Genomic DNA, 26177 nt, shown 5'->3' with positions numbered 1-26177 from the left:
GATGTGTGGACAGTATCTTCCTAGATTTCAAGAAGGCATTTGACAGAGCACTGCACCAAAGACTTTTATGGAAACGGTATCATCAAGGAGGAACCCAAGGCAACCTGAATTGCTGGATGCAAGATTTTCTCAGAAAAAGGGAAATGATAACAGTACTAAGGGGAAATTACTCATTATGACGGGAAGTGATCAGCAGAGTTCCACAGCGCTCAGTGCTGGCACCAATCATGTTTTTAGTGTATATAAATGACAACGATAGTAACACTGGAAATGAAAGCTATCTAAATATGTTTGCTGATGATGCAAAAATACAAAGGAGAATTACTAACACAGACTCTTATACAGAGCTAAAAGAAGAATTTAATAAGCTTCATGAATGGAGTGATCAATGCAAATGGAATTCAGTGTGGACAAGTGTCGTGTAATTAAGTAAGGTAAGAGAGGAAAAAGACCAGATTGGGATTATAAGTCACGAAGTGAAACCCTACACATATCAGTGTCACGAATTAGTGCGATCGTGTATTTAAACAAATTTGTGACATTGTACTTTGGTGAGGAAACCACGAACTCTAGTGGAATTCCCACTGGGCATCACTCAGTTCAACCGTCCTCGTGTGCTCTTCAATCGGGATGGTTTTCAAAACATTTGTCACTGTTTCATAAGTGACCATTCTTATGCACGACATTAGTGCTTTCACTGAGTGATTTTATTCCATGTGTATCCACGTTGAGTACACCGCTTCCCATCCAATCAGCGAAGTTAAGCAACGTTGGGTCTGGTTAGTACTTGGATGGGTGACTGCCTGGGAACACCAGATGCTGTTGGCATCCCCACGTGTCAAGTCGGGTTGGTGGAGGATTAGTGCCCCTTCCTGTAAAACAATTAACTCTAAGCCATTGGCCACCCCGTCTGGGATACATGGCGTCTGGCAATGAATGAATGAATGTATATCGTTCGCCCTCTCTCCGTTGACCATTGAAGTTAGGCCACGCCTACTTCCGGCAAACATGGCCATCTCTTGCCTGCCTTCCAAGTTTGAACTCAGTCAGCTTTGGATCGCCTCGAGTGTAAGATTGTTTGTGCCCAGTGTCAAGAGCAGCGTCTTCGTTGTACAGCGATTTCCTGGATCTCCACCTCGACGGTGATCGGTGAAGTGGGCTTGCAGCGAATAGCAGAGCTTGGTGTTCATCACACAGATGCTCAGTCTTTCGTAGCTTCAGCTCTAATCCCTCCACTGACCAGTATCTCCATTCGGTTTTTCTAGGCTTAAGTTTGATTACCTTTTGAATGAGCGTGTAAGTGTATTTCCTTTGTTATTTGAATTCATGAGTCCCTCTGTGACTGTGAATTCCCCTTTTGAGTTCATTTTGAGACTCATATAACGTAAATTTATTTTACTGTAATCAATAAATTTATAGTTCTTTTCTCTGTGCTTAATGTAATTTAAACTCATGTTTTATTTCTCCACATTAAGCTTACTTTGCACAAACTCCTTACATTATGCATAACTGGTATTTAGGCCAGTTCTTTTGTATCAAACTTAAATCCGTTGTGCATGCCAAGAGTTAAGCACCGGCAATAACCTGTCCTTGAAATAAGAAAACTCGATGTATGAATTTCCGATGATACGAAAGCGATGAATGTAGGACAAAATCCACAACATGAAAGAATCTGTCTCAATGGTACAAAAAGCACTACGAGAGAAAATACGACAAATTCAAAATGGGCGCGCTGCACAGCGCCGTGCTCTCTTGTGGTCAGAAAACGAACTAACCCCTCTTTGGTAAACACATTTTCGCGCACTTCTCAGTCTAGTCATGTCCGTCCTCTCCTCTCGACTTCACTGTATGTTACAGTTTTTCACTGTTCTTCCTCGTTTCGTATTTTCGTCATGCCTCCCAAGCGCCCTGCATCATCTCCAGCATCTGAAGAACCAGCTGCCATGAAGAAACAGCACCATACTCTGACTCTGGAGAGAAAATTGGACCATCAACAGCTTCCGAAACACCTGCACCAGTCGAGGAAGTACCAGAGGAGCAATAGGGTTCAACCATGTGACTTAGCACCATATCAACGACACGAATCTCCAGCCGCAGCACAGGTCTATATTTAACAGTACAGTGTACTAATACTACAGTATTAGTTGTATGTTTTATTTTGTATGTCTGTACAATAGTATAGTACTGTATACGTGTATTGCATACAGTGGGGCACCAATTTTCGCGCCTAATTGGGTCCAAAAATAATGCGCGAAAGTGGAATTAGCGAAAGTTGGGGCATTGTCTTTATGGCAAAAAGGCTAATTGGTTCCCGGTTATCCTAAAGTAACATCAGATTTTCATTTTCACTTGCAGTACAGTACATCAAATCACTATTGTACATTGCATTGTGAGATACAAACAATAAAAACTGTACAGTACACATTATATGAGGAGAAACATACCACAGAGACCAGGTTGAGGTGTTTAATGGATGTTGGGGGTAAGTATCCGAGGCGCGTGGCGGGCTTATTTAGCCACGCCAGACTTATTGGCGCCACCTCTTGCTGCCTCGCTACTACTCTCTCTCTCTGCCTCCTCAGATGCAACTTGATGCAACACTTCCACTCTGTGCTGAATTTCCCTTTGTGCTAGGTTCTCTTGAACAAATCCATCGAAATCTTCATCCATCCCACAATGGCGGGAATGGGTGGACAGTGTGTTGACATGACGTCATTCAAGATGGCGGTGGGTTGCGGGCGGGTGGTGCAGGAAATTCAAAGTTCAAAATATTGTCCCAAACCCAAAATTTGTGCGCGAAAATCGATTTTTTTCAAGCGAAAGTGGAAGTTAGGGAATATTTGGTGCATGCCGCGAAAGTGGATTCCGCGAATCTTGCTGTAGCGAAAGTTGGTGCCCCACTGTACTTCTAAATAGGAGGGGTAAAGTTTAAGTGGGGGGGTCCAATGGGGTCCTGGAACGCATCACCCCCTTTATATGTATATTTCAATGGGGAAAATCGTTCCGATATACAAAATTTCGGATTACGAAAGTTTTTTTGGTCCTTATCTCTTTCGTATTTTGAGGACTCACTGTATTAGTTATTGATTGTCAGGGGTGAAGTCACTTTCTCAAGAGGCTAACAGGACTAACATCAGCACTCGTGAGTAATTAGTCTCTGCTGTGTACTCTTGAGAAAGTTTATAAATTCTCGTCCTTAGAGAATCGGCGAAATAAGCCAGCATAAAGTAAAACTTACTACTTGATTTTCACAAGGCAGTTCCTTGAGCATGTGGAGTGACGTGGAGGGACAGGTTGACGAATGAAGAAGTGAAGGAACGTTGTGGGGTAAATGTGGATGTGGTTGAAAAGATTAGGAGAAATACACTGAGGTGGTTTGGACATGTGGAGAGAATGGAAAATGAAAGACTGACTAAGAGGGTGTATGTAGGTGAGGTGGAGGGAGGGAGAGGGAAGGGTAGACCGAGGATGAGGTGGAGGGATGGAGTTGAGAGGTATATGAGGGAGGGGGGGGTGAGTTGGGGTGAGGGGAGTCAAATGGTGGGTGACAGAGTGACTTGGAGGCATTTTCTCTGCGGCCACCCTTTGCGGGATTAGGGCGTCGGGCTATAGATAGATAGATAGATAGTTCCTTGTCTCTACTTTCAAGCAATATCTAGCATTTCTGATTCTTAAATTCACATCCCCCCGTGACATCTGGCGACCTCATTCCAGGATATTAACTCCTAACTCTAAAGTTATTAAAGATGTAATACTCACTCACTCACACCTAGGTATCTGTTATCAATAAAGTCTATAAGCACTAACTTACTGGTGGTTATTAATTCAATTCTATTAATTTTATGTAATAGTTTTTCCAGTCAGTTTCATTTTTTTTCTTATTTTCTTTATCAGTTTCACTAGATAAAACTGGTCACCACCAACCCATGCCTATATTCTTTACTTTTGATTATTAGCATTTCTCTGTAGAACAGCAGTCAGCACTCAGTCTTTAGTCCACTCAGCCTTAGTTGAGTTTGCACCATGGCTACTAATATACAGGTCTCCCTCATTTTACGATTGGTATGCGTTCCTTGAAAGGAAATCGTAAACCAAAATATCGTAAAGCGAAATTAAGGTTTAATGGGAAAAATAGGGATGCGTTCCTGGACTCGTGTATAAGGAACCCAAGACCCATACAAGTGATCTAATATGCAATAATAATCATGATGTTTCATGTATTGTAGTGCATCTGAATAACATATGTATGTACATTTGCAAACATAAAGACATGAAATAGCAAAAACATGAAATACAGCTGTGCTTTACTGTACTGTTATGTACCCTCCTACTGTACTGTAGCTCCATCCACCCTTAGTTGGTCCTCCCCGTGGCTGGAGGACGTAATGCCTTAATGTCTCCTCTGAGGCTAGAAGACATCCTGGGCCAAAGCCCATCACTCATCAACACAAGAGATGGAGAGGGAGGAAGCAGGGGCGGTGGAGGTTTGGATGGCAGGGGTGGATGACTCAGGGGAATGAGAGATGGTGGAGGTTTGGGTGGCAGGGGTGGATGACTCAGTGGCAGGAGAGGCAGATGGACTACCAATGGGTTTGAAGAAGCTGGAAATTGTTGTTTGCTTTGCCAGCCTCCTCCTGGCCTCGTACATCTCCTTGTAAACTTTTAGGGCTTGATCCACACCATGTGTAGCTGTTGCACTCCGGGCTGGGTTGCAGTCACGTTCCCTGAGAAGTTCCATGCCCCTCTCTATGCTCTCAAACGCCTCTCGAAGTGTTTTCACATCAACGCCCCATTGTGGATCCTTGTCCTCATCCTCATCGTCCAGTTCAGTAAAGACCCTCTCCTGCTGCAGCTGCATGAGGTCCTCATTTGACAGAGGTTCATCATGCGAGTCCAACAACTGCTGGATGTCATCCTCATCCACCTCCTTGAACCCTACAAGGTGTGAAATCCTCACAGTATCCTTCCGTACTGCTTGCATGTCAGGGAAGTCAGTGAAGTCTGCCACACACTCCTCCCAGATCGTTCTCCAACTCCCATTCATGGCCTTCTGTGTCACATCCTTCCATGCTGCATCTATGTTGTCAATGGCCTTCTTGATGTTGTATTTTGCCCAGAATTCCTTTATGCTTGGCTTGTCTGGGGTGTCGGTGGCAGTGAGAAGTTGCGACATGGTGTGACGTTGGTAGTAGGCCTTGAATGCAGAGATTATGCCTTGGTCCATTGGCTGAATTAATGCAGTAGTGTTGGGTGGCAGGAACATCACCTCTATATTATCTGCCCAGTCTTGCATGACAGATGGATGGCTACGTGCGCTGTCTAACAGCGGCAGAGAACGATTGTTAAGATTATTTTCTGATGCATACTGATGAAGCCTGGGAGACAAATAATCAACAATGTAAGAGGAGCGAATGATGAGGTGAAAGAGAGAGAGATTGTCCAGGTGCTTGAGGGTGCGAAAGTGGATGTATGTGGAATAACTGAAACAAAATGGAGAGGAGAAAGTGTGAGAGAATGGGAGTATGGATGGGGTATATGTGCAGGAGTAGATGAGAAGGAGAGGGCAAAGGAAGGAGTGTGTATAGTTGTGAGTAAAAGATGGAAGAAGAGCATAAGACAGTATGGATCAGTTGGGTCAAGGATTGTGTGGGTAAAGTTGAAAGTTGGAATACAAATGTGGGCGATTGTGTGTGTGTATGCGCCAACGCAAGATCGTGCTAGAAGAGTGAGAGAAGAGTTCTGGACAAATGTGGAAATGTGCATGGAAGGAATGAGAGAGTGTTTTTGATTGGTGATATGAATGGTAAAGTTGGGATTGTGAAGGTGGATGGAATAGTTGGTGAGTGGGGTGTGCCTGCCGAGATAGATGAGAATGGGAGTGCGTTAGTGGACATTTGTGCTGGGAGGGGGTTGGTGATAGCCAATACCCTCTTCAGGCATAAAATGATCCACAGGTATACATGGCGAGTGATGAGAAGGGTGGGTGGTGAACTGAATGAAAGGAAGGCAATGATTGATTATGTGTGTGTGGATGAAAGGATGCGAAGATGTGTAAAGGATGCAAGAGTGTATAGAGGTTGGGGGAGTGGACTTTCTGACCACTACTTGGTGGTGGCCAGAATTAGGATGCAAGTGAGATGGAGGAATAGAAGAAGGGAAAGGCAGAGAGGAAGGAGTAGTTGCAAGGAGAGTGGAAAGGTTACAAGAGGATGAGAAAAGGCAGAGTATAAGAGAGAAGTGGAGGAACGATTGGGCAAATATGAATTGGAGCAGATGGGAGACGTGGAAGGTGTGTGTAAGATATTTACAGAAGAAATATGTGCAGCATGTGATGTGGTGTGTGGAAGGAAGAAGCGGAGGGGTACAAGGAACAGCGTGGTGGACTGAAGAGGTGAAACAGGCTGTGGCACAAAAGAAGAAAGCATACAATGAATGGGTGAGAAATAGGGGCGTGGAAGAAGTTGAGAGCGGAAGAGAGTTATATGTAGAAAAGAAAGAGAGAAGTGAAAAGATTAGTAAGAGAGTAAGAAGAGAGAGAGTGGATGAGGAATTTGGAAGGAATTTGAGTGTAAAGTGGAGGGACTGTAAGAAAATGTTCTGGAGAGAAGTGAAAGAAGAGTAAGACAGGGTGGGAGTGAAGTTAGCAGGGGAGTGAAAGATAAAAATGGTAGATTACTAGTGGAGAAGGGAGAAAAAGTGAGCAGATGGAGAGAACACTTTAAGGAATTGTTGAACGTAGAGGATGGAAGTAATGCAAGTATAAGTGGCTGGGGAATGGCTGGGAGAAGGAGGGAGGTGAGAAGACAGGAAGAAATCAGTAGGATAGAAGTTGTGGAAGCAATGAAGAAAGTTAAATCGGGGAAAGCCCCAGGAATTGATGGAGTGTGTGGTGAAATGCTGAAGCATGGGGGAGAGATAGTAGTAGAATGGATGTGGAAGATGTGCAGATTGGCCTGGGAGGAAGGTAGAGTCCCGGAGGATTGGAAGTCAGGTATAATTATTCCCTTGTACAAAGGAAAAGGGAAAAGAAGTGTGTGGTAATCATAGGGGCATTTGTCTTCTTAGTATAATAGGAAAAGTGTATGGTAGGATACTTATAGACAGAGTTAGAGAAGAACAGAGAAATTAGTTGGAGAAGAACAGGGAGGCTTTAGGAAGGAAGGGTTGTGTAGATCAGATATTCATTCTTAGATCTTTAGTGGAAAAGTTTCTAGAAGGGAAAGAAATTGTATGCGGCTTTCATGGATTTGGAGAAAGCATATGACAGGGTGGATAGACAAGGATTGTGGAAAGTGTTAAGAATATATGGAGTAGATGGGAAGTTGTTGAATGCTGTGAAGAGTATGTACGATGGTGCGAAGGCTGCAGTGCGTGTGGATGGTGAACTAAGTGAATTTTTCTCTTTGAAAGTTGGTTTGAAACAAGGATGTGTCATGTCTCCATGGTTGTTCAATCTGTACATGGATGGGGTAATAATAAAAGAGGTACAAGGTAGGGTAGTGGATGTTGGAGTGGCCCTGGTGAGAGAGGATAGTGTTTGGAAACTCCCTGTACTGTTGTTTGCAGATGATACTGTGTTGTTGAGTGAAGGCGAAGGGGAGCTGCAAGGCTTGGTGGATGAGTTTGAGAGAGTGTGTAAGAAACGGAACCTAAAGGTGAATGTAGGGAAGAGTAAAGTGATGGTCTTTGAGAGAGGTGAAGTTAGTGAATGTACAGCAAGGTTAGATGGTGAGGAATTGGAAAATGTGAGTACGTTTAAGTATTTGGGTAGTGTGATGAGTAAGGATGGAGGTTTGGAGTGTGAAGTGCTTGAAAGGGTACAGCAGGGAAGAAAGGTTGCTGGTTCCTTGAAAGCAGTGATAAGAAACAGGGAAGTGAGCATGGAAGTGAAAAAGTAACTACATGACAGTATTGTGATACCAACTCTAACGTACGGAAGTGAAGCTTGGACATTGTTGGAAGGACACAAGTCAGAGTGAGAGCAGTGGAAATGAGGTATTTAAGAGGAGCATGTGGATTCACGTGGAGAGACAGGCTGACGAATGAGGATATAAAGAGAAGCGTTGTGGTGTGGATGTGGATGTGATAGGAAGCGTTATGAGGAACACACTGAGGTGGTTTGGCCATGTGGAGAGGATGGAGGCGAAAGACTGGCGAAGAGGAGTGTGTGAGTGAGGTGGAGGGGGGAAGAGGGAGGGGGAGGCCGAGGATGAGATGGAGGGATGGGGTGGAGAGGTATATGAGAGAGGGGGGTGTGAGTTGGGAGCAGGGCAGTGAAATGGCAGGGGACAGGGCGACTTGGAGGCGATTTGTTTGTGGCCACCCCAAACGGGATTGAGGCGTCTGGCAATAGATAGATAGATAGAACATAACTTTGGTTGAGTGCTGAGGTCATCCATCCCTTCCTGTTTGACTTCCAAATCACAGGCAAGTAAGCTTTGATTAGTCCTTTAAGTGCCCTGGGATTTTTAGAGTGATAGATGAGCATAGGCTTCAGCTTAAGGCCGTCAGCTGCACTGCCACCCAGCAGCAGTGTCAGCCTATCTTTTGACGCCTTGAACCCTGGAGCTGTTTTTTCTTCCTGGGAAATAAATGTCCTAGAGGACATTTTTTTCCAGTATAGGCCAGTCTCGTTGAAATTTATAACTTGTTTAGAGGAATATCCACCTTCCTCTATCCGATTCAAAAGGGCTGGCTTGAAAGCGTCAGCAGCAGGCTTGTCGGAACTAGCAGCCTTGCCAGTCATCTTAATGTTGTGTAGGCATGCCCTATTCTTGAAACGTTCAAACCAGCCTTTACTTGCGGTGAATGATGTTCCCTCCTTAACCTTGTAGCCCTTCTTGCACAGATCATCCCACACAGATAAGGCCTTCGTAGTCACAAGGGAGGTGGATAGGGGCATGCGGCGTCGAGTTTGATCAACTATCCAAAGCTTAAGCAGCCGCTCCATCTCCTCATAGATGGGTTCCCGTTGGCGAGTCAGCATCTTGGCCGTGAGAGTCGTGCTTGTCTCCCCAGCTTTCTTAATGCTGACAGCATTCTTTATAACACTCAATACAGTCGACTGTGCAAGACTCATGGAACGAGTGATGGAATCTGCCCCCCTCACCTGCTTTGTGCCGCTTCACAATATTAAGTTTAGACTCCAGGGTTAAGGACATTCTTGCTTTCTTTGGCTTCATATCACCAGCACAGCACCAGATGTTCCAGGGCATTTACAAGACATCACGCTGGTGGCACTAGGGGGTGCAAAATATGAAGAACAGGAAAAATAGTAATATCCTGGGCACTGACGCACACAGATGCACAGGGGTTGTATGCTGAACGAGCACACGGGTGAGACTGGCAAAAGCAAGGGAAACTGTGAGGACAGGGCGGGTATGCCACGCAACTCTTAGCTGATCTGCCTGTGAGCACGGGCTCTCCACATGCCCAATCGTATATGCGAGGGAGCTCAATCGTAAAATGAAAACTTGGTACCAAAGAAGGCGGATCGTAAATGCGAAATATCGTTAATCGTAAAACGATACAGCGTAAAACAAGGGAGACCTGTATATGTACAGGAAGCCAAAGATATGGGGCTTACCGATCCCCAAGAAATAGAAGAATATGTGCTCTCATGGTTTAGTTATGAACAGCAGCGTGAGAGTGATACCCGTGAAGAGCGTAGAATTCAACGCGAACATGAGCGAGAACAGTGCAAGGAATGCGAGAGAACATGAACACAAGCGAAAACAATGTGAACAACGCAAGAGAACATAAACACGAGCGAGAACAATGCGAGAGAACGCGAATACGAGTGAGAAAAACGTGAGAGAACGAGAACACGAACGTGCCGAGCGTGAAGAAAGTGAGAAACATGACCTTGAGATGCTGAAGCTCAAGCGAGACTCCTTGGCTTCAGGCACATCTGGTGCAGCCGACCGGAGCTCCACAAGTGCTCTTCCTGCACATGTTCTGGCAACCCCACACCTCAAGCTTCCTTTGTACAAGGAAGGCGAGCAAAGCGAGCAGTTCATAGCTCGTTTTGAAAGCATGGCGCAGCTGTACCAGCTGAATGAGGCAGCTAAGAGGCCCTAGTTTCTTAGCTTGTTTGAGGGCCGTGCCCTTGATATTCTCCAAAGAATTCGTGGAGACAATCTCACGTATGAGATGATGAAGGCTGCACTCATCACAGCATACGGTCTCACAGTTGACGACACCAGGAGTCAGTTTATGAGGGCACGTCTCCAAAGAAAAGGAGACTGCTGTTCAGTTCCTCGATCGGCTTACTGCTTACTTAGATGAGTGGATGGAGAAAGATGAAACCTCTCGTACGCGAGAGGGGATAATCAACCTTGTACTGCACACGCAGCTAGAAAAGTCGTGGCCTGCTGAGCTTATGGCTCAGCTTATGATCTGCCAGGTAAGGGATGCCAGCCAAATGGTGGAGAAGGCTGATTCATTCTTCACTACATACAGGTACCAAACTCGTAAGCAACACACTTGGAACAGGAAAGCTGACAAGTCTGGAAAACCATCTCAGACTGAACCCCAGCATCAAGGCAGTTCTCAGAATAACGGCCATGGTCCAGACAAACCGCAGAAGAAGGACCAGGGGGAGAATGTTCAGAAACCGGACTGGAAGAGGTACAACAAGTACCCTAACCTGCAGCAGTATCAGCCACGCAATCGACAGTCGGGACAATCCTTTTCAGCACCAGCCCCAGTGTATCGGAGGCAGGAGGCAGACGCAGCCTTTATTCCTCAACAGCAGTATGGAGGTGTTGTCCCTTGCAGCACAGGTACTTCCTCACAGTTCACTAGTCCCCCAGCGACAGTGAACCCTCCTCCACAGGTGGTCAACGCTCCATCTCCCCAGACGGTGAATACGACCCCTCAGGTACCTAATTCTCAGGGCACCATGTTTAATGCATCGTTCATTCAGCAGCCTTATCAATGGCTGGCCGCTTCCTCCACAGGCCCTCCCACAGGTAATAGTGCCTTCCTTGTTCAGCCAGGGTTTGTGGGAGGCGTTCTTGTAAAGGTCCTGAGAGACAATGGTTCCTCAAGTTGCTCTGTCAGGAAGACTAGTTCGGCCTGAAAAGTATACGGGCCGACAGATCCAAGCTCAGCTTATTGATGGATCAATGAGATTGTTCCCTGAGGCACGTATCCAGGAGGCATCTCCATTTTATACTGGTATGACACCTGCAGCTGTCATGCCAGAACCTTTGTTTGACCTAATAATAGGCAACATACCAGGTGCCAAGTACAGTTGCACCATAGGTGACACTACTCAGACTTCGGCTGCAGTAACAAGAGCCATGGCCAAGGCTCCAAACTGTGTCACCCTGGTGACCACTGCATCGCCGCAAGATCTAATTTGTAGTAAAGATGTTGTCCAAGAACAACACTGACCTGACACTTGCCGCTGTGCAGAAGAAACAAAAGGGTAGAGTGATTAAGTATTCACAGGGAGGTCAAGCCAGGTTCCTTCGTAAACAAGGACGGCTCTACCATGAGTCACAAACACTACTGGGTGAGGTTCGACTGAAGTTTGTCGTTCCCGCAAAGTACCGCCAAGCAGTGTTAGAATGGGGTCGTTGTTCAGCCTCAGGAGGTAACATGGGGAAAAGGAAAACCCAGGGCCGTATCCATGCTGACTTTTTCTTGCCAGGAATGGGACAGGAAATAGACAGGTTCGTGCGTTCCTGCAATGTGTGTCAAAGTACCACCAATCAGGGACATGTCCTTCCAATGCCATTTGAGTCAGTTGAGAGAGAGGGCAGTAGTAATGTGGGTGCAGACCCGACGTCTTGGCCGTTGGGCCCACAGGACACATTAAGTCCAGGGCCTGTACATACATATGTACCATAGGTTAAGGGGAAAGTTTGAGACCCCGCAGAGGCAATCTGAGGCTGTGTCTGAATTACCTTGTGGAGTGTCTCGAGCTGTGGGCCTCTCTAAGGATTCCCAAGAATGCACATTATCCACATGAGTGTTCACACCATGTTGGGTGTTAAAATATGACCTGCCAGAGATTGCTTAAGGATTCTCAGCTTGCCAACATTAATCGTAAGTGCAGAGTTAGGTTTAACCAGTAAACTGCCTGTTCTGAGAGAATTGAGCAATCCAAGGACTAGCATGTTTCCTGGTTAATAATGTATCTGTTAAGAATATAATAGTGTACTTTTTGTAGCATATGTACTGACTACTAGGCTATCTATCTATCTATCTATTGCCAGACGCCTCAATCCCGTTTGGGGTGGCCACAAACAAATCGCCTCCAAGTCGCCCTGTCCCCCGCCATTTCACTGCCCTGTTCCCAACTTACACCCCCCTCTCTCATATACCTCTCCACCCCATCCCTCCATCTCATCCCTGGCCTCCCCCTCCCTCTTCCCCCCTCCACCTCACTCACATACACTCTCTTCGTCAGTCTTTCACCCTCCATCCTCTCCACATGGCCAAACCACCTCAGTGTGTTCCTCATAACGCTTCCTATCACATCCACATCCACACCACAACGCTCCTTTATATCCTCATTGTAATTTAGTAAAAATTGTTTGTCGCACTGACACTTTTGATGCTCCACCTTGATTGATTTCGCAGGTACAGCTAGCGGGTGTAGCAGTTTTGCCATGCGGATCAGCTGATCGTTTCTGCCGCATGCTGCTGCCTTTTGCCTCATCGTCTCCATTTACTATTAATTTGTGCATTTTACACACAGGTACCGTTACACTACAACTGTCACAACTACACCGTGTACTACATACACCACGCTACATAACAATTAGTCGCTAATGTACATGTAGCGAACTTTTTGCTCAGTTTGACCTGAGTACAGGATTTTTCACCGTCGTCACGGTGTTTTTTCCTCAAGCTTGCTTCTATTAACGTAAATACGAGGTTTTTTCACTCATTGGCAACTGTGATTTTCTCCTGTAGCAGGATAGTACACACACCACAGTGTGAATCTTGTGTGACTAAGTTAGGATTTATATGTATGTATATATCGTAAAATTTTTCATAAGAAAAATTTGATTTTGATGGGGCATAATGTCACAAATTCGCAGGATTGTGTATTTAACCAAATTCGTGACATTGTACTTTGGTGAGGAAACCACAAACTCTAGTGGAATTCCCACTGGGCATCACTCAGTTCAACCGTCCTCGTATGCACTTCAATCGGGATGGTTTTCAGAACATTTGTCACTGTTTCATAAGTGACCATTCTTATGCACGACATTAGTGCTTTCACTAAGTGATTTTATTGCATGTGTATATTGTTCGCCCTCTCTCTGTTGACCGTTGAAGTTAGGCCACACCTACTTCCAGCGAACACGGCCATCTCTCGCCTCCCTTCCCAGAGTGAACACAGTCAGCACTGGATCGCCTCGAGTGTAGGATTGTTTGTGCCCAGCGTCGAGAGCAGCGTCTCCGTTGTACAGCGATTTCCTGGATCTCCACCTAGACGGTGATCGGTGAAGTGGGCTTGCAGCGAATAGCAGCACTTGGTGTTCATCACGCAGATGCCCAGTCTTTCGTAGCTTCAGCTCCATTCTCTCCACTGACCAGTATTTCTGTTCGTTTTTTCTAGGCTTAAGTATGATTAGCTTTTAAATGAACGAGTGAGTGTATTTCTTTTGTTATTTGAATTCATGAGTCCCTCTGTGACTGTGAATTCCCCTTTTGAGTTCATTTTGAGACTCATATAACGTAAATTTTTTATTGTAATCAATAAATTTACAGTTCTTTTCTTTGAGCTTAATGTAATTTAAACTCATGTTTTATTTCTCCACATTAAGCTTACTTTAGATTGCCGCTCCCAGTTTGCACAAACTCCATACATTATTCATAACTGGTATTTAGGCCAGTTCTTTTGTATCAAACTTAAATCCATTGTGCCAGCCAGGAGTTAAATACCGGCAAGAACCTGTCCATTATTATTAGTATTAGTTATTGATTGTCAGGGGTGGAGTCACTTTCTCAAGAGGCTAACAGTACTAACAAACAGCACTCATGAGTAATTAGTCTCTGCTGTGTACTGTTGAGAAAGTTTATAAATTCTCGTCCTTTGAGAATCGGCGAAGTAAGCCGCATAAAGTAAAAGTTACTACTTGATTTTCACAAGTCAGTTCCTTGTCTCTACTTTCAAGCAATATCTAGCATTTCTAATTCTTAAATTCACATCCCCCTGTGACAATGAGAGAGAAGGACCTAGGAGTGATTATCAGTATCTCCGGATGACCACATCAGTGAGAACGTACGAAACATGTATAAACGGCTTGCTAAGATGAGAATAGCATTTACATACATAAATGAAGACATGCTGAGAAAGATTATAACATAATTCATCAGACCAACCCAGGAGTATGCATCAGTAGTCTGGAATCCTCATCTCAAGAAATACATATACAGTGTAAGATTGAAAAAGTTCAAAGGGCCGCTACAAGATGGGTACCAAGCTTAAAAGATCTAAGCTACGAAGAAAAACTAGAAAAACTGAATCTGCCAACACTACTGAAGAGAAAGAAAAGAGGAGACATGATTATGCTATATAAATGTGTCTCAGGGAAAGAGAAAATAGACATAAATGAGTATATAACCTATGGGGATGCATCAGCATGAGGAAACTGCAAAAAATGCATAAAAAGAAAGGTGATAACAACGTACAGAAATTCAGTTTCCCTAATAGGGCAACTGATCAGTGGAATGCACTACCGAATGATATAATGTGTGCCAAAACAATTCATAAATTTGAGGATATGTATGATAAAAGTGATTTAGTACATGGGACAGTACAAGCTTGACTCCTTCCCGCTAAGATACAATTAGGTAAGAACAATCAAGTATGAACACACACACACACACACACACACACACACACACAAAGGACAGAATACAGAAGACTATTAAATGAGTGATACATCACTATTATGCAGCTATACTGCCTTCATCTTCACAAAAAATAGCATGTACATTCAAATCCTATTTCACCATAAAAAACTGGACAGAATAAGGATAATAATAAATGGGGGAACTATTAATAAATCATCCAATCCTTTACTGTTCCAGAAGGAGCACAGAAACCCTGGACTAGGCTATTCAGTTCGGACATAAGATGTGGGTGAAAAATGACACCAAGCTGAAGGAATCCCCATATTGAGGATGGCCATGGTACAGCTAATATTTTCTATGGACTGGAAGCTAATCAAGTACCAAAATCAGCTAATTACTTCCCAACAGTTGCTGAAAAAAAAAAAAAAAAATGAGATTTGTAGTAAGGTTTGTAACATGTGAAATCTTCAGCTAGGACTTGGACTCTATATACACCCATGAACTTTTCCACATTAAACATCTAGCAATGAATTTGAAGTAAGGTGAGTGAGACCTGTGATGCTAAAGCAACTGCCACAGTATCATTGGTCATGTAACTGTGTTTGTGGGAGCAGGGAAGGGAGGGTAAGGGGTGAGGGGGTGGTGGTGCAGCAGTGGAGTGGTTGCTATTTGTTGCTTTTGGATGCTAAAGATACCTGGTAACAGATAAAAAACACTCATGTGGCTTCCCAGTGCCTGTGTATGTTATATGTAAACCATGGGTGTAAGAATGAAGCTTATTCTAGTTTCCTCCCTTCCCCAAATATCCACCGTCTAAATACCTCGCTCTCTTGTCCATCATGTCACAAGATGAAAGTGTCAGACAAACTGGAGACACCAACTCGTTAAAAATCCTCTTCCAGTTTACTTATGTTACGGAAGAGTTATTCTGTTGCAAGAGATGTCAACATATGTGCATGAGTACTGATTTTAATATGAGACACCAAATCTGAGGTCGCTGGTGATCACAAACCTAGAGTAGGCTGGGTAGTGTTATAATGTGGCAGGAAATGCCATTGCACATTACAGTATGATTTATGCAAAAATCTATAAAACAAACTTCACACCCGTATTGTACACACTGAACATTCATTATAACCTATACTAACTCCCACAAAAGGTGTGTGTGTGTGTGTGTGTGTGTGTGTGTGTGTGTGTGTGTGTGTGTGTGTGTGTGTGTGTGTGTTCACCTATTTACCTATTTGCCTATTTGTAGTAGACAGGAACTGAGCAATCCTCGTGTTGTCCTGTCTCCATATCCACCTTTATCTAGTCTACCTTTACACACATGAATGTTTTTCTTCTGCACCACCTTTTCGTCTAAGTCGGGATGATGAGATAGTGATTTTGGGAGGGGACTTAAATAGTCATGTACATGAAGAAGGAGTGCATGGGGGATGTGCGAATGGTATAAGGAATACAGAAGGGGAAAGGATACTTGAGTTTGGGGTGGCAACGGACATGATTGTGTGCAACACATATTTTAGGAAAAGAGACAGTAGGTTAATTACGTATGAGTCTTGGGGAAATAGCAGTCAGATAGATTATTTTCTGGTTAGGAAGGCTGATAGGAGGTTAGTGAGGGATGTTAAAGTTATAGGAAGTGAGGAGTGTGTTGCAGCAGCACAAACTATTGATTTGTGATATGGTGCTTAAAGAACAAGTGATGAAAAAGAGGACTTATGTACCTAGGAGGAAAATATGGAAGCTGAAAAACCAAGTAGTAAGGGATGCCTTCTACAGCGAGTTGAGGAGAGTGGTGGCTGAACAGGGAGCTGTAGACAGAGGCGTTAATGAACAGTACAGAGCCCTCAAGAACAATTTCTTGAGAGTTACTGATGTACAGTAACATGCGGTTGGACAAGAGGACCACCAAGACATAAAAGTAACTTGGTGGTGGGATGAGGGTGTAGAAGCTGCAGTTAAGGAGAAAAGAAGGCTTATTCGGGAATGGAAGAAGGGTGGTAGCAAGAAGGAATATTTGGCTGCCAAGCGGAGGGCTAGAAGAGAGGTATACAGGGCAAAGTCTGAGTCAAAGAGACTATTACTTGATAACCTAAATCATGGGGAAAGGAAAAATATGATATTTAGGGTGGCAGGTCAGGTGAAGAGGGATAATCAGGATATTATAGGTGAGCAGTGTGTGAAGAATGATGAAGGAAGGGTAGTGGTGAACAGTGAGGATATTAAAGATGCATGGAGAGAGCATTATAACCGGTTGTTGAATGAGAAGTTTGACTGGGACAGGGAAGGTTTGGAGCCAGCAGATCCAGTGTCTGGCCCTTGGCCTTTGATTGATGCTGCTACTGTGAGTGAGGCAATAGGCAGGATGAAGGTGGGGAAGGCAGCAGGTGTGTCTGGGTTGACTGCCGAAATGTTGAAGGCCTCAGGCGATAAAGGGGTGAGGTTAGTCACTGACCTGATAAATAGGATTATTTATGATTGTGTTGTCCCAGATGATTGGCTGAAGAGTGTAATTGTAAATGTGTATAAAGGGAAGGGTGATGCCCTGGAAAGAGGAAATTATAGAGGTATAAAGCTTTTAGATCAGATAATGAAGGTAATGGAGAGAGTTTTAGAAGGTATGATTAGAGAATGAGTGAATATTGATGAGATGCAGTTTAGGTTTATGCCAGGTAGGGGGACCACTGATGCCATATTCATTGTTCAACAGCTTCAGGAAAAATATATTGGTAGGAGAAGGGATCTTTATTTTGTTTTTGTTGATTTGGAAAATGCCTTTGACAGAGGTGGTGAAGTGGGCAATGAGAAAGCTTGGCTTGGAGGAGTGGCTGGTTAGGGTGGTTATGGCCATGTAGGTGGGTGCTCACACCCAGGTAAGAGTGAATGGAGATTTGAGTGATGAGTTTTCCGTGAATGTTGGCGTGTATCAGGGGTCAGTCTTCAGTCCCATGTTGTTTATCATAGTACTTGAAGCCCTTTCACGTGACTTTAGAAACGGACTCCCATGGGAGTTGTTGTATGCTGATGATTTGGTGTTGATTGCAGAGAATGAAAGGAAGGTGGAGGAAAGGTTTAGGAAGTGGAGAGATGGTATGGGGCACAAGGGTTTAAGGGTAAATGCAGATAAAACAAATGTGATGATATCTAGGGTTGGTGGCGGTACTGTCAAAGACGAGGGAGAGTGGCCATGTGCAGCTTGCCACAAGGGCGTGGGAAGTAATTCCATCTTGTGTGGTGTTTGTGATAAATGGGTGCATAAGAGACGTAGTGGTATCAGAGGTAGACTGCGAGATAATGCTGATTTTATGTGCAGGGTGCGTCGGGGTGAGCAGGTGGAGATTGTCAGACGTGAAAGGATTGAACTCACTGGTGAATCTCTTGAGTGTGTGGAAGAGTTTTGTTATTTGGGAGACATGTTGTGTGCTGGACGTGGCGCTGGAGCTAGCTCTGTGGCTAGAGTGAGAAGTGGTTGGAAGAAGTTCAGGGAGCTCTTGCCTCTCCTGACATTGAGAAGACACCCCCTACATGCTAAGGGGTCTTTGTATGCAGCATGTGTTAGAAGTGTAATGCTGTATGGTAGTGAGACCTGGGCAGTGAAGGAGGAAGATATTCGCCAGCTCAGACGTACAGAAATGACAATGATTAGGTGGATGTGCAGTGCGTCCCTGCTTCCAAGGCCTGGAGGGGTTGGGTTTACGATGGAAGAGATGAGAGGTAGGATGGGACTGGAGTGTATTGGTGATGTGATGAGGAGAGGTAGATTGAGATGGTTTGGACATGTGAAGAGGATGGGGGATGATAATTGGGTGAGGAAGGTGAGAAGTGTTAATTTTGGGGGTGGGGTTATGAGGGGGAAACCGAGAAAGACATGGGACGAGGTCATTAAGTGTGACCTCAGGGTTAAGGGACTGAACAGGGAGGCTGCAATGTATCGTGCAGCATGGAGAGCCGCCATTAGGTGACCAAGGCCGACACATGCAAGCATGTTGGGGCCTTTAAAAACGAAAACATTCCAAATACTTAAGTATTTACCTAATATACCTAATTGTGATATACACGAAATGTGCTATGCTCGTGGGTTCCCGTCGCTGTTTCTCAGTAAGTCAAATTTAGCTTTAAACTCGTTTAAGTTTTTAGACTGGACGATCTCTTTGTCCAGGCTATTCTGTAAGTCTATACTTCTGTCAGGAAAGCAATATTTCTTCATATCCTTCAAGCAGCTTGACTTTTTAAATTTCATTCCGTGTCCTCTTGTTGCTCTCTTATCCCATAAAAACAGATCTTCTCGGTCAATTTTATCTACTCCCACCATGGTCCTGAACACTGCAATCATGTCGCCTCTCTTTCTCCTTTCCTCTAAGGAAGGCAAATCCAGCTTTTCCAGCCTCTCTCTGTATGACAGATCTGCCAGACTGGTGACCATCTTGGTCGCTGTTCTTTGTATTCTCTCAATCTTGTTTATATCTTTCTTTTTGTGTGGGGACCACACTACCACTGCATATTCTAACCTGGGGCGGATCATGGCCACTATAAATTTTTTCATCATCTCCTCATCCATATAATGAAATGCTACTCTTATGTTAGTCAAGAGTTTATAAGTCTAACTATCTTGTTAATGTGTTTTTCAGGTGACAAACTATCTTGGACCAGCACTCCCAAATCTTTCTCTTCTCTCATTTCTGTGATTAATTCATTACCCAACAAGTAATTAAGTGATGGCCTCCTGGTACTTTTACCCATTTCCAATATTTTACATTTCTTTACATTAAATTTCATTTCCCACGTCCGGCTCCAATCATGTATCCTATCCAGATCCTCCTGCAGCATTTTACAATCCTCCTCAACCTCTACCTTCCTCAAGATCTTTACATCATCAGCAAACAGACTTGCTTAACTGTTCACTCCATCTACCATATCATTTACGTAAATCAGGAACATTACTGGCGCCAACACCGAGCCCTGAGGGACTCCACTTGTTACTTCCCTCCATCCAGACATCCTATCCTTTATTACTGTCCTCATTTATCTGTCTCTCAAAAAGTGTCTCATCCATTCCAGGAGGTTCCCCTTCAGTCCTCCTATATATTCTAGTTTCCACATTAGTCTCTTATGAGGTACCTTGTCAAAGACCTTCTCGAAGTCTAAGTACAGTACACACAATTCACCCAACCATCTCTCTCCTGTACCACGTCAATCGGTCTTGAGTAAAAGCTCAGTAAGTTGGAAACACATGACCTTCCACTTCTGAATCCAAACTGACATTCAGCCAAAATATTCATCTCTTCTAGATATTATATCCACCTGTCTTTCAGGATTCTCTCACACAGTTTTGCAACCATGCTGGTTAGAGACACCGGTCTATAATTCAGGGGTTCTTCCCTGTTTCCTCCCTTATAAATTGGTACCACATTTGCCCTCTTCCATTCTTGTGGCACTTTCCCCTCTTCCAGAGAACACACGATTAAATTGTGAATTTTAACCGCCAGTTGTTCTCTGCATTCCTTCAGTACCCAATTAGAAATTCCATAAGGTCCTGGGGCTTTCCTTACATCTTGGGTTTCCAGTAATTTATACACTTCCTGTATCTCCACTTTTATATCTTTTATCGCCAGTACATTTCTAATAACTCTCTCCCTTTCCACAAACTCTTTTTCATTAGTGAAAACCAATTGGAAACATCTGTTCATTATTTCAGCTTGCATTGCTGCATCTTTATAGACCTCTCCTTCTACTTTCAGTCTGGTGATTCCTTCCTTTTGTTTCTGTTTGCCATTAACAAATCTATAAAGCAGTTTGGGTTCATCCTTGCATTTGTCTATTATACCTTTATCAAAATTCCTTTCTTCTTCTCTAAGTATTCTTGTGTATTAATTTCTAGTTCTTTTATATTCTTCCTTTGTTCTGTTGTTACATCACTTTCTACAGTTGTTCCACGCCTTATCTCTCTCTTTTTTTGCTATCATACGTGTGAATGCAAGAGTTTTAGGTGGTCTGAGTCTGGTAAATGTTGATGGAGGAGAGTGGAATCTGAAGCAGCTGCTGTTTGCAGATGATACCGCACTGGTGACTGATTCAGAGGAGAGATTGAGACAGTTGGTAGAGGAGTTTGGAAGGGTGTGTGAAAGGAGGAAATTGAAAGTAAATGAGAATAAGAGTAAAGTGATGAAGTGTACGAGGTTGATAGATGGTAGGGGGATGAATATAGTTTTGAATGGTGAGTTGCTTGAGGAGGTAGATTGTTTTAAATATCTAGGGTCACATGTTGCTGTGGATGGAAGAATAGATGCAGAAGTGAAGTTTAGAATAAATGAAGTAGGAAAGGTGCTGGGAGGAATGAAAAAAGTGTTTAAATGTCGTTCGCTTAGAATGGATGTAAAGAGAAGGCTGTATGAGGGTGTTGTGGTACCGACTGCATTATATGGGGCTGAAACATGGAATATGGGTGTAGCAGAGAGGAAAAGTTTGAATGTAATGGAGATGAGGTGTCTGAGGAGTATGTGTGGAGTGATGCGTATGGATCGAGTGCGAAATGATGAAGTGCGAAGGAGAACTGGAGTTGTTCAGGAGATGGCTGGTAGAGTTGAGCAGAGGGTGTTGCAATGGTTTGGGCATATGGAGAGAATGGATAATGAGCGATTGGTGAAAAAGATAACTAGATCTGATGTGAGAGGTGTAAGGCTGAGAGGAAGACCACGAATAGGATGGATGGACAGTGTGAAGAGAGCGCTGGATGCGAGAGGGATGTCTGTTGAGCAAGGAAGAGTGGCTGTGTGTGACAGAAATAAATGGAGAGAAACTGTGAATGAATAAGTGATGACGCAGCCCTGAGGGGATATTCTCCCGCATTTGGTCTGATCAGCTAGTCAGGTCAGGTGCGGGTAAGGGGATGGGTGTATTATGATGTGGCAGGGGTAAACCAGTTCTGCTGTCGGGCCCTGCTGCGGATGTCACTGATTGCATTGTGCAGTTGACCCTTGTGCGGTGTGGTGCGGTGAGGATCTGTCCGTTCTCCCCTTTGGGGCTAAGATGCGAATAAATGTGTTTGAATGGATGAGTAAATGGAGAGTGAGTCGTCCTGTCTCGGCTACCTCCCTTTCCTTGGGGGAAGCAGCCTAGGTATATAGATAGATAGATAGACGTGTGTGTGTGTGTGTGTGTATTTACCTATTTGTATTTACCTATTTGTAGTATACAGGAATTGAGCAATGCTCGTGTTGTCCTGTCTCCATATCCACATTTATCAAGTCTACCTTTACACACATGAATGTTTTTCTCATGCACCACCTTTTCATCTAAGTCGTTCCACATACTTATGTATTACCTAATATACCTAATTGTGATATATACAGAATGTGCTATGCTCGTGGGTTTCCGTCGCTGTTTCTCAGTAAGTCAAATTTAGCTTTAAACTCGTTTAAGGTTTTAGACTGGACAATCTCTTTGTCCAGGTTATTCCATAAGTCTATACTTCTGTAGGTCGGAAGTAGTGGAAGCGATGAAGAAGATTAAGCTGGGAAAGGCCCCAGGAATTGATGGACTGTGTGGTGAAATGCTTAGGTATGGGGGTGAGATTGTTGTGGAGTGGATATGGAAGTTGTGTAGATTGGCTTGGGAAGAGGGAAGGGTTCCAGAGGACTGGAAATCAGGTATAATAGTTCCTCTGTACAAAGGAAAAGGGGAGAGAGAAGTATGTGGTAACCATAGGGGTATTTGCCTTCTTAGTGTGACCGGTAAAATATATGGTAGAATACTCATTGATAGGGTTAGGCATATGACAGAAGAGCTAGTTGGAGAAGAACGAGGGGGATTTAGGAAGGGAAAAGGGTGTGTAGATCAGATATTTGTTCTAAGATGTTTAGTGGAGAAGTATCTAGAGAAGGGAAGGAAAGTGTACGCTGCCTTCATGGACTTGGAGAAAGCTTATGACAGAATAGATAGGAAAGGTATGTGGAAGGTATTAAGAGTATATGGAGTGGAGGGGAAATTGTTGAGTGCTGTGAAGAGTATGTACGAGGGAGCTAGGGCTACGGTGCGAGTGGATGGTGAGCTGAGTGAGTTCTTTGATCTCAATGTGGGACTGAAACAGGGGTGTGTAATGTCTCCATGGCTGTTTAATATATATATGGATGGGGTCGTAAAGGAGGTACAAGGTAGGGCAGTGGATGTGGGGGTGGCCCTAATGAATGAGGGTGAGATTTGGAAGCTTCCGGTGTTGCTGTTTGCTGATGATACAGTATTGTTGAGTGAAGAGGAATGGGAGTTGCAAGGTTTGGTGAATGAATTTGGGACAGTGTGTAGGAGGAGGAGCTGAAAGTTAATGTAAACAAAAGTAAAGTTATGGTGTTTGAGAGGAATGAAGTCACAGAGTGTGCAGTGAGGTTGGATGGTGAGGATATGGAGAATGTGAGTGCATTCAAGTACTTGGGTAGTGTGATGAGTAAGGATGGAACTTTGGGGGATGAAGTACGTGAAAGGGTACAGCAGGGAAGGAAGGTTGTTGACACACTGAAAGCAGTGATGAGAAATAGGGAGGTGAGTATGGAAGTTAAGAAGTCACTGCATGATGGCATTGTGATCCCTACCCTGACGTATGGAAGCGAGGCGTGGACCTTGCAAGAGGGGAACAAGTCAAGAGTGAGAGCAGTGGAAATGAGTTACTTGAGAGGAGCATGTGGAGTGACATGGAGGGACAGGTTGACGAATGAAGAAGTGAAGGAACGTTGTGGGGTAGATGTGGATGTGGTTGAAAACATTAGGAGAAATACACTGAGGTGGTTTGGACATGTGGAGAGGATGGAGAATGAAAGACTGACTAAGAGGGTGTATGTAGGTGAGGTGGAGGGAGGGAGAGGGAGGGGTAGACCGAGGATGAGGTGGAGGGATGGAGTTGAGAGGTATATGAGGGAGGGGGGGTGAGTTGGGAGGAGGGGAGTCAAATGGTGGGTGACAGTGACTTGGAGGCGTTTTGTCTGCGGCCACCCTTTGCGGGATTAGGGCGTCGGGCTATAGATAGATAGATAGACTATACTTCTGTAAGGAAAGCTATATTTCTTGATATCCTTCAAGCAGTTTGACTTTTTCAATTTCATTCCGTGTCCTCGTGTGTGTGTGTGTGTGTGTGTGTGTGTGTGTGTGTGTGTGTGTGTGTGTGTGTGTGTGTGTGTGTGTGTGTGTGTGTGTGTGTGTGTGTGTGTGTGTGTGTGTGTGTGTGTGTGTGTGTGTGTGTGTGTGTGTGTGTGTGTGTGTGTGTGTGTGGGTGTGTGTGTGTGTATTTACCTATTTGTAGTATACAGGAATTGAGCAATGCTCGTGTTGTCCTGTCTCCATATCCACATTTATCAAGTCTACCTTTACACACATGAATGTTTTTCTCATGCACCACCTCTTTATCTAAGTCGTTCCAAATATTTAAGTATTTACCTAATATACCTAATTGTGATATACACGGAATGTACTATGCTCGTGGGTTTCCATCGCTGTTTCTTAATAAGTCAAATTTGGCTTTAAACTCGTTTAAGTTTTTAGACTGAACAATCTCTTTGTCCAGGCTATTCCATAAGTCTATACTTCTGTAAGGAAAGCTATATTTCTTGATATCCTTCAAGCAGCTTGACTTTTTCAATTTCATTCCGTGTCCTCTTGTTGCTCTCTTATCCCATATAAACAGATCTTCTTTGTCAATTTTATCTACTCCCACCATGGTCCTGAACACTGCAATCATGTCTCCCCTCTTTCTCCTTTCCTCTAAGGAAGGCAAATCCAGTTTTTCCAGCCTCTCTCTGTATGACAGGTCTGTCAGACTGGGGACCATCTTGGTTGCTGTTCTTTGTATTCTCTCAATCTTGTTTATGTCTTTCTTTTTGTGTGGGGACCACACTACTGCTGCATATTCTAACCTGGGGCGGATCATTGCCACTATCAATTTTTTCATCATCTCCTCATCCATATAATGAAATGCTACTCTTATGTTAGTCAAGAGTTTATAAGTCTCTCCAACTATCTTGTTAATGTGCTTTTCTGGTGACAAACTATCTTGGACCAGCACTCCCAAATCTTTCTCTTCTCTCATTTTTGTGATTAATTCATTACCCAATAAATAATTCAGTGATGGCCTCCTGGTACTTTTACCCATTTCCAATATTTTACATTTCTTTACATTAAATTTCATTTCCCACGTCCGGCTCCAATTGTGTATCCTATCCAAATCCTCCTGCAGTATTTTATAATCCTCCTCAACCTCTACCTTCCTCAAGATCTTTACATCATCAGCAAACAGACTTGCATAACTGTTCACTCCATCTGCCATATCATTTACGTAAATCAGGAACATTACTGGCGCCAACACCGAGCCTTGAGGGACTCCACTTGTTACTTCCCTCCATCCAGACATCCTATCCTTTATTACTGTCCTCATTTGTCTGTCTCTCAAAAACTCTCTCATCCATTCCAGAAGTTTCCCCTTCAGTCCTCCTATATGTTCTAGTGCGTGTGTGCGTGCGTGCGTGTGCGCGCATGCATGCAGTAAGCTTCTACTAGTATATGAATTCCCAACCAATTCACATATGTATATCTACAGCCACCAATATAATAACAGTATAATATTGCTACCCAACTTATTATGCAATTTTCTTTAGCGTAGTATTTTTATACGTGTATGTCATTTTCATAACAGGACAGTTCCTTGGGATCTTCATGTATTATATTCTGGCATTGCCAAAATATCTATGCTATAATCATTCAATTACAGCATTTACATTTCAGCATATCACTGCTGTGCCTACAACCCCATCACCTCTTGCCCACTCCCTCAAACTTTCCCTCTCATCCACTCCCCCTCTCCCCCACATAGTTGCCAGACCACTGATACCATGGCAGTTGCTTTGGTGTCACAAGTCTCATTCTTCGCGCTTCAAATTTGTAGCCAGGCATTTAACTCAGTAAAGTTCAAGGGCATATACTGAAGCAAAAGAAAGATTAGTGAGTGACTGTACTTGTGGGTGGGTGTTCCCTGCCTAAGAGTGATGACTGTGTGGCTAGTTACCAAGCTTGTGATCATATTTCACTCTTATGGCAGTACCTCTCAGAGTTGATGGTAGCCATCCATCTGCTACCTAAAATAAATCCAATGCAATAAATGATTTCCTGGGTTACAGGACACCATTTGGCTTCTATTTCACAATACAAAATGAGCTGCCATAAATGACAATATTAAATTTCAACTATATGGTATTTCTAAATCACAGTCAGTGCTATACTTCATGCAGTATCATGAGGAACATAATCACCGTCCTAACACTATAACACTAAACTAGAAAAAGGAGGGGGGGGGGCGAGCAAAACAAAGTACTGTG

The 26177-nt window shown here is 43.8% G+C and overlaps 1 protein-coding gene and 1 pseudogene across 2 annotated transcripts in view; one reads left to right on the top strand and one right to left on the bottom strand.

Moving 5' to 3' along the window:
- CSN4 (COP9 signalosome subunit 4) overlaps positions 1–26177 on the bottom strand; it is a 137708-nt gene that overhangs the window by 73888 nt on the left and 37643 nt on the right. The gene's annotated exons all lie outside the window — the stretch shown is intronic.
- LOC145417078 (5S ribosomal RNA) lies at positions 712–828 on the top strand (annotated as a pseudogene).

The sequence above is a fragment of the Coenobita brevimanus genome, chromosome 108 (assembly GCF_032717465.1).
Source record: "Coenobita brevimanus isolate Jiangsu-jjx chromosome 108, ASM3271746v2, whole genome shotgun sequence".
NCBI lineage: Eukaryota > Metazoa > Arthropoda > Malacostraca > Decapoda > Coenobitidae > Coenobita > Coenobita brevimanus.
Note: the sequence above shows the minus strand (reverse complement) of the source record. Positions and strands in the feature narration are given on the sequence as shown.